The sequence below is a fragment of the Oncorhynchus clarkii genome, chromosome 6 (genome assembly GCF_045791955.1).
Source record: "Oncorhynchus clarkii lewisi isolate Uvic-CL-2024 chromosome 6, UVic_Ocla_1.0, whole genome shotgun sequence".
NCBI lineage: Eukaryota > Metazoa > Chordata > Actinopteri > Salmoniformes > Salmonidae > Oncorhynchus > Oncorhynchus clarkii.
The window spans coordinates 90,429,046-90,447,198 of record NC_092152.1 but is presented as its reverse complement, the minus strand read 5'-3'; positions in this window follow the sequence as shown (position 1 = coordinate 90,447,198).

Below are 18,153 nucleotides of genomic sequence, written 5' to 3'. Positions count from 1 at the left end.
GGGCTTTCTTTCAGAGATAGGGCTTGGGGAAATGGGCTTTCTTTCAGAGATAGGGCCTGGGGAAATGGGCTTTCTTTCAGAGATATGGGAAATGGGCTTTCATTCAGAGATATGGGAAATGGGCTTGCTTTCAGAGATAGGGCCTGGGAATATGGGCTTTCATTCAGAGATAGGGCCTGGGGAAATGGGCTTTCTTTCAGAGATAGGGCCTGGGGAATGGGCTTTCTTTCAGAGATAGGGCCTGGGGAATGGGCTTTCTTTCAGAGATAGGGCCTGGGGAAATGGGCTTTCATTCAGAGATAGGGCCTGGGGAAATGGGATTTCATTCAGAGATAGGGCCTGGGGAAATGGGTTAAAAAGGCATAACTTTGATGAATAGCAAACAATCAAAATCTCTTTCCCTACAAAATGTACTGTAAAGGTGTAGCTAACATGATACGACATGCTCAACAAACTCTGCTTCTAGAAATTCAAGAAAGGCTGAGGAAACGCAAAGTCATCGTCTGGTCAGGAGAGACAATGTGCTTTCTCATAGTCTTGTTCATCACCATATAGAGTGGTGATAGCAGACACCAGGGCATCTCTCTCTCTCTGTGTGTGTGTGTGTGTGTGTGTGTGTGTGTGTGTGTGTGTGTGTGTGTGTGTGTGTGTGTGTGTGTGTGTGTGTGTGTGTGTGTGTGTGTGTGTGTGTGTGTGTGTAGGGGCTGGGGTCCCGGTGAGTCTGGGAGGACAGGGGAACTGCTTTTACATCTAATACTGGAGTATTTAGATAGTGGCCTAAATGGCACCCTATTACCTAGATAGTGCACTACTTTAGACCAGAGCCCTATGGACCCTGGTCAAGAGTAGTGCACTACCTAGGGGATAGTTTCACGTTCACTTTCACACACACACGAAGCCAGGTAGGAGACCTGCACCAACTTCTTGTGCTTACTGGAGAGCGAGAGGGACCGGGCAGGCACCGTGTTATGCTGTGGAGCGCATGGTGTCCCCAGTGCGGGTGCATAGCCCGGTGCGGTACATACCAGCTCCGCGTATCGGCCGGGCTAGAGTGGGCATTGAGCCAGGTGCCATGAAGCCGGCTCTACGCATATGGTCTCCAGTGCGTCTCCTCGGGCTGGCGTACATGGCACCAGCCTTAAGCATGGTGTCCCCGGTTCGCCTGCACAGCCCAGTGCGGGCTATTCCACCTCGCCGCACTGGCATGGCGACCGGGAGCATTCAACCAGGTAGGGTTGGGCAGGCTCTGTGCTCAAGAGCTCCAGTGCGCCTGCACGGTCCGGTCTATCCAGTGCAACCTCCACGCACCAGTCCTCCGGTGGCAGCCGCCCGCACCAGGCTGTCTCTCCGTCTCATCCCTACAGGTGCTCCCGTCTGTCCAGAGCTGCCAGAGTCTCCCGTCTGTCCAGAGCTGCCAGAGTCTCCCGTCTCTCCAGAGCTGCTAGAGTCTCCCGTCTCTCCAGAGCTGCTAGAGTCTCCCGTCTGTCCTGAGCTGTCAGAGCCGCCAGTCTGTCCTGAGTCGTCAGAGCCGCCAGTCTGTCCTGAGCCATCAGAGCCGCCAGGAGCTGCCAGAGCCATCAGTCAGCCAGGAGCTGCCAGAGCCGCCAGCCAGCCAGGAGTTGCCAGAGCCGCCAGCCAGCCAGGAGCTGCCAGAGCCGCCAGCCAGCCAGGAGCGGCCGGAGCTGCCCTTCACTCCGGCGCTGCCGGAGTCTCCCGCCTGTCCGGCGCTGCCGGAGTCTACCATTAATTCGGGACCCATGGCGTAGGTCCCCAGTCCAAGATCGGCGGCGAGGGTCGCCGCTCTAAAGAGGCCACGGAGGCGGGCTAAGAGGCGCACCAAAACTATGTTGAAGTGGGGTCCACGTCCCGCGCCAGAGCCGCCACCGCGGACAGACGCCCACCCAGGCCCTCCCCTGTAGGTTCAGGTTTTGCGGCCAGAGTCCGCACCTTTGGGGGGGGTGGGGGGGTACTGTCACGTTCTGGCCTTTATTTCCTTTGTTTTGTCTTTATTTAGTATGGTCAGGGCGTGAGTTGGGGTGGGCAGTCTATGTTTGTTTTTCTATGTCTTTCTATTTCTATGTTTTGGCCTAGTATGGTTCTCAATCAGAGACAGGTGTCGTTAGTTGTCTCTGATTGAGAATCATACTTAGGTAGCCTGTTTTTCACTGTTGGTTTGTGGGTGATTGTTTCCTGTGTCAGTGTTTGTGCCACACGTGAACAAACCGAAACAGTCCCATTTATTGTTTTTTGTATTTTGTGTTCATGTTGAGGTTTTTCTTATTTAAACATGGACACTTACCACGCCGCATCTTGGTCCGATCCTTGCTGCTTACACCTCTTCAGAGGAAGAGGAAGAAAGCAGCCGTTACAGACAGGCTGCCATTTGGGCCACTGAGGCCTGCAGGGTTTGTTCTACATGAACATCTGTAATCAAATCAAATGTCAATGGTCACATACACATGGTTAGCAGATGTTATTGGTCACATGGTTAGCAGATGTTATTGGTCACATGGTTAGCAGATGTTATTGGTCACATGGTTAGCAGATGTTATTGGTCACATGCACATGGTTAGCAGATGTTATTGGTCACATGGTTAGCAGATGTTATTGGTCACATACACATGGTTAGCAGATGTTATTGGTCACATGGTTAGCAGATGTTATTGGTCACATGGTTAGCAGATGTTATTGGTCACATGGTTAGCAGATGTTATTGGTCACATGCACATGGTTAGCAGATGTTATTGGTCACATGGTTAGCAGATGTTATTGGTCACATACACATGGTTAGCAGATGTTATTGGTCACATACACATGGTTAGCAGATGTTATTGGTCACATACACATGGTTAGCAGATGTTATTGGTCACATACACATGGTTAGCAGATGTTATTGGTCACATGCACATGGTTAGCAGATGTTATTGGTCACATACACATGGTTAGCAGATGTTATTGGTCACATGCACATGGTTAGCAGATGTTATTGGTCACATACACATGGTTAGCAGATGTTATTGGTCACATACACATGGTTAGCAGATGTTATTGGTCACATACACATGGTTAGCAGATGTTATTGGTCACATACACATGGTTAGCAGATGTTATTGGTCACATACACATGGTTAGCAGATGTTATTGGTCACATGCACATGGTTAGCAGATGTTATTGGTCACATGCACATGGTTAGCAGATGTTATTGGTCACATACACATGGTTAGCAGATGTTATTGGTCACATGGTTAGCAGATGTTATTGGTCACATACACATGGTTAGCAGATGTTATTGGTCACATGGTTAGCAGATGTTATTGGTCACATACACATGGTTAGCAGATGTTATTGGTCACATGGTTAGCAGATGTTATTGGTCACATACACATCGTTAGCAGATGTTATTGGTCACATGGTTAGCAGATGTTATTGGTCACATACACATGTTTAGCAGATGTTATTGGTCACATGGTTAGCAGATGTTATTGGTCACATGGTTAGCAGATGTTATTGGTCACATACACATGGTTAGTAGATGTTATTGGTCACATACACATGGTTAGCAGATGTTATTGGTCACATACGCATGGTTAGCAGATGTTATTGTCACATACACATGGTTAGCAGATGTTGTTGGTCACATACACGTGGTTAGCAGATGTTATTGGTCACATACACATGGTTAGCAGATGTTATTGGTCACATACACATGGTTAGCAGATGTTATTGGTCACATACACATGGTTAGCAGATGTTATTGGTCACATACACATGGTTAGCAGATGTTATTGGTCACATGCACATGGTTAGCAGATGTTATTGGTCACATACACATGGTTAGCAGATGTTATTGGTCACATGCACATGGTTAGCAGATGTTATTGGTCACATACACATGGTTAGCAGATGTTATTGGTCACATGGTTAGCAGATGTTATTGGTCACATACACATGGTTAGCAGATGTTATTGGTCACATGGTTAGCAGATGTTATTGGTCACATACACATGGTTAGCAGATGTTATTGGTCACATGGTTAGCAGATGTTATTGGTCACATACACATGGTTAGCAGATGTTATTGGTCACATGGTTAGCAGATGTTATTGGTCACATACACATGGTTAGCAGATGTTATTGGTCACATACACATGGTTAGCAGATGTTATTGGTCACATACACATGGTTAGCAGATGTTATTGGTCACATACACATGGTTAGCAGATGTTATTGGTCACATGCACATGGTTAGCAGATGTTATTGGTCACATACACATGGTTAGCAGATGTTATTGGTCACATGCACATGGTTAGCAGATGTTATTGGTCACATACACATGGTTAGCAGATGTTATTGGTCACATACACATGGTTAGCAGATGTTATTGGTCACATACACATGGTTAGCAGATGTTATTGGTCACATACACATGGTTAGCAGATGTTATTGGTCACATACACATGGTTAGCAGATGTTATTGGTCACATGCACATGGTTAGCAGATGTTATTGGTCACATGCACATGGTTAGCAGATGTTATTGGTCACATACACATGGTTAGCAGATGTTATTGGTCACATGGTTAGCAGATGTTATTGGTCACATACACATGGTTAGCAGATGTTATTGGTCACATGGTTAGCAGATGTTATTGGTCACATACACATGGTTAGCAGATGTTATTGGTCACATGGTTAGCAGATGTTATTGGTCACATACACATCGTTAGCAGATGTTATTGGTCACATGGTTAGCAGATGTTATTGGTCACATACACATGTTTAGCAGATGTTATTGGTCACATGGTTAGCAGATGTTATTGGTCACATGGTTAGCAGATGTTATTGGTCACATACACATGGTTAGTAGATGTTATTGGTCACATACACATGGTTAGCAGATGTTATTGGTCACATACGCATGGTTAGCAGATGTTATTGTCACATACACATGGTTAGCAGATGTTGTTGGTCACATACACGTGGTTAGCAGATGTTATTGGTCACATACACATGGTTAGCAGATGTTATTGGTCACATACACATGGTTAGCAGATGTTATTGGTCACATACACATGGTTAGCAGATGTTATTGGTCACATACACATGGTTAGCAGATGTTATTGGTCACATGCACATGGTTAGCAGATGTTATTGGTCACATACACATGGTTAGCAGATGTTATTGGTCACATGCACATGGTTAGCAGATGTTATTGGTCACATACACATGGTTAGCAGATGTTATTGGTCACATGGTTAGCAGATGTTATTGGTCACATACACATGGTTAGCAGATGTTATTGGTCACATGGTTAGCAGATGTTATTGGTCACATACACATGGTTAGCAGATGTTATTGGTCACATGGTTAGCAGATGTTATTGGTCACATACACATGGTTAGCAGATGTTATTGGTCACATGGTTAGCAGATGTTATTGGTCACATACACATGGTTAGTAGATGTTATTGGTCACATACACATGCTTAGCAGATGTTATTGGTCACATACGCATGGTTAGCAGATGTTATTGGTCACATACACATGGTTAGCAGATGTTATTGGTCACATACACGTGGTTAGCAGATGTTATTGGTCACATACACATGGTTAGCAGATGTTATTGGTCACATACACATGGTTAGCAGATGTTATTGGTCACATACACATGGTTAGCAGATGTTATTGGTCACATACACATGGTTAGCAGATGTTATTGGTCACATACACATGGTTAGCAGATGTTATTGGTCACATACACATGGTTAGCAGATGTTATTGGCCACATACACATGGTTAGCAGATGTTATTGGTCACATACACATGGTTAGCAGATGTTATTGGTCACATGCACATGGTTAGCAGATGTTATTGGTCACATGCACATGGTTAGCAGATGTTATTGGTCACATACACATGGTTAGCAGATGTTATTGGTCACATGGTTAGCAGATGTTATTGGTCACATACACATGGTTAGCAGATGTTATTGGTCACATGGTTAGCAGATGTTATTGGTCACATACACATGGTTAGCAGATGTTATTGGTCACATGGTTAGCAGATGTTATTGGTCACATACACATCGTTAGCAGATGTTATTGGTCACATGGTTAGCAGATGTTATTGGTCACATACACATGTTTAGCAGATGTTATTGGTCACATGGTTAGCAGATGTTATTGGTCACATACACATGGTTAGTAGATGTTATTGGTCACATACACATGGTTAGCAGATGTTATTGGTCACATACGCATGGTTAGCAGATGTTATTGTCACATACACATGGTTAGCAGATGTTGTTGGTCACATACACGTGGTTAGCAGATGTTATTGGTCACATACACATGGTTAGCAGATGTTATTGGTCACATACACATGGTTAGCAGATGTTATTGGTCACATACACATGGTTAGCAGATGTTATTGGTCACATACAAATGGTTAGCAGATGTTATTGGTCACATGCACATGGTTAGCAGATGTTATTGGTCACATACACATGGTTAGCAGATGTTATTGGTCACATGCACATGGTTAGCAGATGTTATTGGTCACATACACATGGTTAGCAGATGTTATTGGTCACATGGTTAGCAGATGTTATTGGTCACATACACATGGTTAGCAGATGTTATTGGTCACATGGTTAGCAGATGTTATTGGTCACATACACATCGTTAGCAGATGTTATTGGTCACATGGTTAGCAGATGTTATTGGTCACATACACATGGTTAGCAGATGTTATTGGTCACATGGTTAGCAGATGTTATTGGTCACATACACATGGTTAGCAGATGTTATTGGTCACATGGTTAGCAGATGTTATTGGTCACATACACATGGTTAGTAGATGTTATTGGTCACATACACATGCTTAGCAGATGTTATTGGTCACATACGCATGGTTAGCAGATGTTATTGGTCACATACACATGGTTAGCAGATGTTATTGGTCACATACACGTGGTTAGCAGATGTTATTGGTCACATACACATGGTTAGCAGATGTTATTGGTCACATACACATGGTTAGCAGATGTTATTGGTCACATACACATGGTTAGCAGATGTTATTGGTCACATACACATGGTTAGCAGATGTTATTGGTCACATACACATGGTTAGCAGATGTTATTGGTCACATACACATGGTTAGCAAATGTTATTGGTCACATGCACATGGTTAGCAGATGTTATTGGTCACATGGTTAGCAGATGTTATTGGTCACATACACATGGTTAGCAGATGTTATTGGTCACATGGTTAGCAGATGTTATTGGTCACATACACATGGTTAGCAGATGTTATTGGTCACATGGTAAGCAGATGTTATTGGTCACATACACATGGTTAGCAGATGTTATTGGTCACATGGTTAGCAGATGTTATTGGTCACATACACATGGTTAGCAGATGTTATTGGTCACATGGTTAGCAGATGTTATTGGTCACATACACATGGTTAGCAGATGTTATTGGTCACATGGTTAGCAGATGTTATTGGTCACATGGTTAGCAGATGTTATTGGTCACATACACATGGTTAGTAGATGTTATTGGTCACATACTCATGGTTAGCAGATGTTATTGGTCACATACGCATGGTTAGCAGATGTTATTGGTCACATACACATGGTTAGCAGATGTTATTGGTCACATACACATGGTTAGCAGATGTTATTGGTCACATACACATGGTTAGCAGATGTTATTGGTCACGTACACATGGTTAGCAGATGTTATTGGTCACATACACATGGTTAGCAGATGTTAATGCGAGTGTAGAGAAATGCTTGTGCTTCTAGTTCCCTAGAACGCAAAGCGAGGCGACCATCTCTGTTCGGCGCCATCATTCATCTCCACATCTCCACCTTCACAGCAGTCTGTCGGTCAACCAATCAGATCTCCTATCTGCTGCCTTGTCCACCACTGCCTCAGTAGTCTGTCGGTCAACCAATCAGATCTCCTATCTGCTGCCTTGTCCACCACTGCCTCAGCAGTCTGTCGGTCAACCAATCAGATCTCCTGTCTGCTGCCTTGTCTGTGTCTAGTCAGTCTGTCGGTCAACCAATCAGATCTCCTATCTGCTGCCTTGTCCACCACTGCCTCGGCAGCCTGTCGGTCAACCAATCAGATCTCCTATCTGCTGCCTTGTCTGTGTCTAGTCAGTCTGTCGGTCAACCAATCAGATCTCCTATCTGCTGCCTTGTCTGTGTCTAGTCAGTCTGTCGGTCAACCAATCAGATCTCCTATCTGCTGCCTTGTCTGTGTCTAGTCAGTCTGTCGGTCAACCAATCAGATCTCCTATCTGCTGCCTTGTCTGTGTCTAGTCAGTCTGTCGGTCAACCAATCAGATCTCCTATCTGCTGCCTTGTCTGTGTCTAGTCAGTCTGTCGGTCAACCAATCAGATCTCCTATCTGCTGCCTTGTCTGTGTCTAGTCAGTCTGTCGGTCAACCAATCAGATCTCCTATCTGCTGCCTTGTCTGTGTCTAGTCAGTCTGTCGGTCAACCAATCAGATCTCCTATCTGCTGCCTTGTCTGTGTCTAGTCAGTCTGTCGGTCAACCAATCAGATCTCCTATCTGCTGCCTTGTCTGTGTCTAGTCAGTCTGTCGGTCAACCAATCAGATCTCCTATCTGCTGCCTTGTCTGTGTCTAGTCAGTCTGTCGGTCAACCAATCAGATCCCCTATCTGCTGCCTTGTCTGTGTCTAGTCAGTCTGTCGGTCAACCAATCAGATCTCCTGTCTGCTGCCTTGTCTGTGTCTAGTCAGTCTGTCGGTCAACCAATCAGATCTCCTATCTGCTGCCTTGTCTGTGTCTAGTCAGTCTGTCGGTCAACCAATCAGATCTCCTATCTGCTGCCTTGTCTGTGTCTAGTCAGTCTGTCGGTCAACCAATCAGATCTCCTATCTGCTGCCTTGTCTGTGTCTAGTCAGTCTGTCGGTCAACCAATCAGATCTCCTATCTGCTGCCTTGTCCACCACTGCCTCGGCAGCCTGTCGGTCAACCAATCAGATCTCCTATCTGCTGCCTTGTCTGTGTCTAGTCAGTCTGTCGGTCAACCAATCAGATCTCCTATCTGCTGCCTTGTCTGTGTCTAGTCAGTCTGTCGGTCAACCAATCAGATCTCCTATCTGCTGCCTTGTCTGTGTCTAGTCAGTCTGTCGGTCAACCAATCAGATCTCCTATCTGCTGCCTTGTCTGTGTCTAGTCAGTCTGTCGGTCAACCAATCAGATCTCCTATCTGCTGCCTTGTCTGTGTCTAGTCAGTCTGTCGGTCAACCAATCAGATCTCCTATCTGCTGCCTTGTCTGTGTCTAGTCAGTCTGTCGGTCAACCAATCAGATCTCCTATCTGCTGCCTTGTCTGTGTCTAGTCAGTCTGTCGGTCAACCAATCAGATCTCCTATCTGCTGCCTTGTCTGTGTCTAGTCAGTCTGTCGGTCAACCAATCAGATCTCCTATCTGCTGCCTTGTCTGTGTCTAGTCAGTCTGTCGGTCAACCAATCAGATCTCCTATCTGCTGCCTTGTCTGTGTCTAGTCAGTCTGTCGGTCAACCAATCAGATCTCCTATCTGCTGCCTTGTCTGTGTCTAGTCAGTCTGTCGGTCAACCAATCAGATCTCCTATCTGCTGCCTTGTCTGTGTCTAGTCAGTCTGTGGATTCTCAAAATAACAATATGATTTCAAATGTAGGAGCCTGTTTTACACTATTGTTCAAGCGACATTATCAGTATTGTTTAAGCGACATTATCAGTATTGTTTAAGCGACATTATCAGTATTGTTTAAGCGACATTATCACTCTTGTTTAAGAGACATTATCGGTATTGTTTAAGCGACATTATCAGTATTGTTTAAGAGACATTATCACTCTTGTTTAAGAGACATTATCGGTATTGTTTAAGCGACATTATCACTCTTGTTTAAGAGACATTATCGGTATTGTTTAAGCGACATTATCACTCTTGTTTAAGAGACATTATCGGTATTGTTTAAGCGACATTATCACTCTTGTTTAAGAGACATTATCGGTATTGTTCAAGCGACATTATCAGTATTGTTTAAGCGACATTATCAGTATTGTTTAAGCGACATTATCACTCTTGTTTAAGAGACATTATCGGTATTGTTTAAGCGACATTATCAGTATTGTTTAAGCGACATCATCACCATTGTTTAATCGACATGATCTAATCTAACTGAATGCGTGATATTGTTGCTCTCAACAAAAAAAAATATATATAAAAAAATCATCCGGTAATAAACATTGCTTTTTTTTTTTTTGTGAACAGAAAAAGGTCTTGATGTTCCCATTTGCCAGTTGATGAGGATTTAGCCTGTGTTGTAATCCGTATGACAATAGTCAGGTCAAGAGTAAGGAAGGTCTCAACTGTCAACAAACAGTACCTTCTGATATTTGTCTTATGACTCTGTTAATGAAGGCGTTTTTTTGCAACTTACCAAACAGATAAAATAGTCTCTCATTCGGCTTCTAGTTATCAAATAGATGTCATAATGAGCCCTTAGTGCTATACAAACATAATGTACAATAGAAATAAAGGGTGTTGGTTTCAAACTAAATAATTCAATTCAAGTGAAAAATCTCGTCTGTGGACCGTTCTGGAGTCAGCTCTAAGTGAACCCCCCCCCCCCCCCCCCCCCCCGTCTGTGGACCGTTCTGGAGTCAGCTCTAAGTGAACCCCCCCCCCCGTCTGTGGACCGTTCTGGAGTCAGCCCTAAGTGAACCCCCCCCCATCTGTGGACCGTTCTGGAGTCAGCTCTAAGTGAACCCCCCCCCCCATCTGTGGACCGTTCTGGAGTCAGCTCTAAGCGAACCCCCCCCCATCTGTGGACCGTTCTGGAGTCAGCTCTAAGTGAACCCCCCATCTGTGGACCGTTCTGGAGTCAGCTCTAAGTGACCCCCCCCATCTGTGGACCGTTCTGGAGTCAGCTCTAAGTGACCCCCCCATCTGTGGACCGTTCTGGAGTCAGCTCTAAGTGACCCCCCCCCCCCCCCCCCCCCGTCTGTGGACCGTTCTGGAGTCAGCTCTAAGTGAACCCCCCCATCTGTGGACCGTTCTGGAGTCAGCTCTAAGTGAACCCCCCCATCTGTGGACCGTTCTGGAGTCAGCTCTAAGTGACCCCCCATCTGTGGACTGTTCTGGAGTCAGCTCTAAGTGACCCCCCCATCTGTGGACTGTTCTGGAGTCAGCTCTAAGTGACCCCCCCCCCCCATCTGTGGACTGTTCTGGAGTCAGCTCTAAGTGAACCCCCCCCATCTGTGGACCGTTCTGGAGTCAGCTCTAAGTGAACCCCCCCCCCCCCATCTGTGGACTGTTCTGGAGTCAACTCTAAGTGGACCCCTGTCTGTGGACTGTTCTGGAGTCAGCTCTAAGTGGACCCCCGTCTGTGGACTGTTCTGGAGTCAGCTCTAAGCGAACCCCCCCCATCTGTGGACCGTTCTGGAGTCAGCTCTAAGTGAACCCCCATCTGTGGACCGTTCTGGAGTCAGCTCTAAGTGACCCCCCCATCTGTGGACCGTTCTGGAGTCAGCTCTAAGTGACCCCCCCATCTGTGGACCGTTCTGGAGTCAGCTCTAAGTGACCCCCCCCCCCGTCTGTGGACCGTTCTGGAGTCAGCTCTAAGTGAACCCCCCCATCTGTGGACCGTTCTGGAGTCAGCTCTAAGTGAACCCCCCATCTGTGGACCGTTCTGGAGTCAGCTCTAAGTGACCCCCCCCATCTGTGGACTGTTCTGGAGTCAGCTCTAAGTGACCCCCCCCATCTGTGGACCGTTCTGGAGTCAGCTCTAAGTGACCCCCCCATCTGTGGACCGTTCTGGAGTCAGCTCTAAGTGACCCCCCGTCTGTGGACCGTTCTGGAGTCAGCTCTAAGTGAACCCCCCCATCTGTGGACCGTTCTGGAGTCAGCTCTAAGTGAACCCCCCCATCTGTGGACCGTTCTGGAGTCAGCTCTAAGTGACCCCCCATCTGTGGACTGTTCTGGAGTCAGCTCTAAGTGACCCCCCCATCTGTGGACTGTTCTGGAGTCAGCTCTAAGTGACCCCCCCCCCATCTGTGGACTGTTCTGGAGTCAGCTCTAAGTGAACCCCCCCATCTGTGGACCGTTCTGGAGTCAGCTCTAAGTGAACCCCCCCCCCCATCTGTGGACTGTTCTGGAGTCAACTCTAAGTGGACCCCTGTCTGTGGACTGTTCTGGAGTCAGCTCTAAGTGGACCCCCGTCTGTGGACTGTTCTGGAGTCAGCTCTAAGCGAACCCCCCCCATCTGTGGACCGTTCTGGAGTCAGCTCTAAGTGAACCCCCCATCTGTGGACCGTTCTGGAGTCAGCTCTAAGTGACCCCCCCATCTGTGGACCGTTCTGGAGTCAGCTCTAAGTGACCCCCCCCCCGTCTGTGGACCGTTCTGGAGTCAGCTCTAAGTGAACCCCCCCATCTGTGGACCGTTCTGGAGTCAGCTCTAAGTGAACCCCCCCATCTGTGGACCGTTCTGGAGTCAGCTCTAAGTGACCCCCCATCTGTGGACTGTTCTGGAGTCAGCTCTAAGTGACCCCCCCATCTGTGGACTGTTCTGGAGTCAGCTCTAAGTGACACCCCCCCCCATCTGTGGACTGTTCTGGAGTCAGCTCTAAGTGAACCCCCCCATCTGTGGACCGTTCTGGAGTCAGCTCTAAGTGAACCCCCCCCCCCCATCTGTGGACTGTTCTGGAGTCAACTCTAAGTGGACCCCTGTCTGTGGACTGTTCTGGAGTCAGCTCTAAGTGGACCCCCGTCTGTGGACTGTTCTGGAGTCAGCTCTAAGCGAACCCCCCCCATCTGTGGACCGTTCTGGAGTCAGCTCTAAGTGAACCCCCCATTTGTGGACCGTTCTGGAGTCAGCTCTAAGTGACCCCCCCATCTGTGGACCGTTCTGGAGTCAGCTCTAAGTGACCCCCCCATCTGTGGACCGTTCTGGAGTCAGCTCTAAGTGACCCCCCCCCCGTCTGTGGACTGTTCTGGAGTCAGCTCTAAGTGAACCCCCCCATCTGTGGACCGTTCTGGAGTCAGCTCTAAGTGAACCCCCCCCATCTGTGGACCGTTCTGGAGTCAGCTCTAAGTGACCCCCCATCTGTGGACTGTTCTGGAGTCAGCTCTAAGTGACCCCCCCCATCTGTGGACCGTTCTGGAGTCAGCTCTAAGTGAACCCCCCATCTGTGGGCCGTTCTGGAGTCAGCTCTAAGTGACCCCCCCATCTGTGGACCGTTCTGGAGTCAGCTCGAAGTGGCCCCCCCATCTGTGGACCGTTCTGGAGTCAGCTCTAAGTGACCCCCCCCCCCCCCCCGTCTGTGGACCGTTCTGGAGTCAGCTCTAAGTGAACCCCCCCATCTGTGGACCGTTCTGGAGTCAGCTCTAAGTGAACCCCCCCCATCTGTGGACCGTTCTGGAGTCAGCTCTAAGTGACCCCCCATCTGTGGACTGTTCTGGAGTCAGCTCTAAGTGACCCCCCCCATCTGTGGACTGTTCTGGAGTCAGCTCTAAGTGACCCCCACCCCATCTGTGGACTGTTCTGGAGTCAGCTCTAAGTGAACCCCCCCCCCATCTGTGGACTGTTCTGGAGTCAGCTCTAAGTGGACCCCTGTCTGTGGACTGTTCTGGAGTCAGCTCTAAGTGGACCCCTGTCTGTGGACTGTTCTGGAGTCAGCTCTAAGTGGACCCCCGTCTGTGGACTGTTCTGTAGTCAGCTCTAAGTGAAACCCCCGTCTGTGGACTGTTCTGGAGTCAGCTCTAAGTGAAATCTGTTATTTTCTTACTACCATGAAACTGTTCCGCGTGACCACGTGCTTTGATGATTTCCATTTGATGTAAATATGTAAGCTGTTCTCGCCTATCGCCTGACGTCGGGCCTCTATCGCAATGTCTATTTGTCAGATATTGTACCGAAAAGCACAAATCGGAGAGCCCAGTTTGTTTATACCCGCCCTCTCAGACACGTTGCCGTAGGAGAGGCTGCACGGGGTGTACGCTACTACATCACGACATTCACCGCATCCCTACAACGACCTGGGGGGGAGCCCGGCCATGAGCGGAGTGTCCTGAAGTCACCGCTCATAGGAGACGAAGGGGAAGCCACTATAGTCACTTCTTCTTCTGGTAAGTAAAGACCGCTATGAGACCCGTTTCTGTCGTGGGAGATGTATGAGCGCACTGGCGCTGACATAAGCGTCGAGGCTGGGACTGATCTGTAAGGAAGCGCACGTGTTATACAGCCCAGTACAACAGTTTGTATGATAACGTAGTAGTGTTATGTTTGATCCATTTGCTTTGGACTATAACAAGCTTTCGTTGTACAATAGTTTCTCACGTATCATATTGGAGAGGTTCTGGAACAAATGTACGAGGTAAGAATGTTATTTCGGTAAATGATGACGCGTTCAGGGTTGTGGTCAGAGGAATTGATACATAGTATCGGGTTGGGTGGCTACAATTGTTTCATTCATGCTGGTTACATTGTAGCAAAGAGCTTTTTGTAGCAATGTTTCTAGACAATTTTATCTTGGCAAATTAGATCAAACCGGGTTGTCTTTGTCTATTAATGTGTAATAGACTATAACGTTTATTAAGTCTAAATCATTTAAACCGCTCTAAATACAAATTACAAATAGAATTGGAATATAATTAAGAGGTTTTAGTTGTGCGTGTCTTGTCCGTGTCCGGTGCTTAACGTACATGTGAATTGGGAAGTTTAAAAAAAACAAGCTCCTGTGTGTCGGCCGTGTTCGGCTTCTCTTTATTACGTAATGTCAGACAGTGATCCTGTTCGGATAGACTTCGTAGATACACTTCGTACAGACAGGCCACGCTGTATGTAAAGACTATATTCTATTGTTTCGATGTATTGAGTTGAGATCGATGGATCAGTACTAGCAGTAGCCCAGGCATTGTTTTAATCTTGATATTCAAGCATGACTCCCATTGTTTATTCAATTGTAACATTGCAGCGTATGGCGGGGAAGTCGATACGTATCTGTGTTACATAGTGAAGGCATTTCACCTTAGCCATGAGTATAATCGTTTTAAATGAAAAGGACTCTTAACTTCCGTTGAGGCCTCAACAAATGATCACATTATACACAAGCATTTACAAAAAATAATTACGCGTTCATAACAATTTTATAACACGTGCTTTTTTACAGAGATTAATTTGTTCATGACGCTCCGGCTAGTATACTTTTATCAGGCACCAGTATAATTGGCTTTGCCTGAAAACCATTCTAACCACAGTGGTGTAATATATGTATCAGTCTGTTAAGAGTTGGTTCCTCCAAGGACATGGATCCTGAATGTATCTGGCTCTGAAATGTAGGTTTTAGGAGAAATGTAGGAACAAATTCTAGAAGGACATGCGTGTGTTTTTGTTATCACAGAGAGAGAGAGAGAGAGAGAGAGAGAGAGAGAGAGACACACACACACAGAGAGAGAGAACAGCAAACATCTTACCTAATAACATGCTGGAATTATATAATAAAGTGCCCTGTGTAATGATTTGGAAAGCTTGTGTCCCATAAAGTCATATAACTAGCCTAGTTTATGTACTGGGTACCTAACCTAACCTTTGATTTAATTGAATGGCATAACGCGTGTTAAAGACGTGGAAGCTGGTGGTTTCCTATATGATTCACAGGACCGGTTTTCCGAGAGCCAGAGGAAACCTAAGTCGTGGACTAAAATGCACTTTCATTTGAGATTCATCATTGACAATTAGGGATTAAGATTTTTCCGAAAATCTACCAAGTGTTACGATCTACTAGGTGTGGTGGGTGGAATCAGGCGCAGAGAGCAGGGTTCAGTCGTTTTCCTCAGATTTATTCCCCAGCGCAACAAAAACAGTCACGCCAACACACAGGGCGTAAATACGTTGCTAGTCCAAAACAACAACAGGACTAAACAGTCCGGAGAATAAATACAATAATAAATCACACCAACAAAACACAGAGTAACAAAAACAAGCCCGCACAAATACCCAGCGGGCCTAGTGCCCCTAAATACCCTACAAACAAATCCTAATACAAAACAGGTGTACCCAATTAACCAATAACCCAAAACAAACGGAAAGGGAATCGATGGCAGCTAATAGGCCGGCGACGACGACCGCCGAGCACCGCCCGAACAGGAAGAGGCACCATCCTCGGCGAGGTTCGTGACACCAAGTTTCTATACTGGGAGTAATTTATATTTATCCCGAGAATCCCGGGAAATACCGCAAAAAATAAATAAATCGGAAGTGCTTAAAACCAAGATATGGTCACTATGCCAGGTGTTTCTCCCAAAATGAGATTGTTGCTGCGCCACATTGCCAGTTTGACTGCGCCACTATGTAAAGATTTCACAGCAAGTGAAACTGATATTTAGTGTTTGAATAACTTTGATTGCCAAATGATATCGTTGTAACTTGCGAAACAGGCCGTTCATAAATTCCCCGAACGTTAACAAGTTGCTTAATAAATTCGAGGCGTTTCAGCAGTAGGCCTTACGGCTGTCACAGAACGCACCCCGGGTTTGCTATACCGTTGTCGAATCATACAAACCTTGTAATGGCAATCAAACACAAGTCAAATGACCAAAGTTGCTAAACTTGCTAGATAACCTCTAAGGAGTTACAGAATATCTCCTATTTGGCTAAATCGAGTTGATGATTAAACAGAGGCCTACAGGAGGAGGTGAAGAGAGGACGTTTTTTTTATTTTTTTATATATCAACGTATCTTAATAACAGGGGCCCACTATGTAACAAACAATTAATAAATCTACATCTACCAGACAGCTACTCTCACACTGTTTGTTGATCACATATTCTATACCCGAAGCTGTCATATGGGCGGGCACCAAGCAAACGCGTACAGCGCAGAGACGTGGGTTAAATGTTATAGGGCTATTTTGACATGCTTAAAGCGAGACGTGGGTTAAATGTTATAGGGCTATTTTGACATGCTTAAAGCGAGACGTGCTTTGATGATGCAACCTGTAGATAACAGAATAAAGTTAGGAATTAACATGCGAGACAGGAGTCGGGATTTTGGGTTTCAGTGGGTTGGGAAGATAGGAAAATAGCCTCGGCTCTATATACGGCTACTACGAGTCAATAGATCAATAATACTGTTGATTTAGGCTACATTATTGCATGCTGAATGTTTCTGATCAATGATCGATGAGCAAACGAATACATGAGCTAGCACTTCCACTTGTCCAGTCAGAGATCTATTAACCAAATATACAGACAGACATTCAATGAAACAAAATCACATCGATTGATTATCAGGCACGTCACAGGCTTTTTGATCGTGAGTTTGAACAGGTTGAAGTGCAAAATCCCCTGGTATAAACATGTTAGTAAAATGTTCAGATCAGCTAATAAAGGAACACACTAGACTAAAGATCATCATTAGCACTCACCTCAATTTAGATAAAATGTCACCTGCCTAATTGTTACCGAATACCAAAAGGAGATACAATGAAAACTTAAATCTGACATTGATTGATTTATCTAGATAGACACCCCCCCACCCACCCACACCCACACACACACACCCACACACACACCGTGTGTGATATTTGAGTGACTCAAAAACTACAATAATATTTATGGGCTAAAAAAAGTAAGTAAAAAGACTGCCATGGGCTGATTGATCTGGACATTCCTGACTAGTTATAAACATCTCTCTAATGTGAACAATGACTAACATGACAAGAGGAGCTGATGATGTCATACCCCCATTTAGAAATGTCACCTTGTACATTCTACTATTATAACTTTCAGGAGGAGTAAGTTTAAAGCTGGACTGAGTTCCTTTAAAAGTATATATATATATTTTACGAAACTCGCACCCCGCCGAGTTTATTTTTAACCCTTAGATTAAACGAATTACAAAGTGTTTCTCTCATGCCCATGAACAGGTTTTCTACATTATACATTGTGTTGCAGGTGTGTAATAATGTACTGTATATTGTGTTACAGGTGTGTGATAATGTACTGTATATTGTGTTGCAGGTGCATGATAATGTACTGTATATTGTGTTGCAGGTGCATGATAATGTACTGTATATTGTGTTGCAGGTGCATGATAATGTACTGTATATTGTGTTGCAG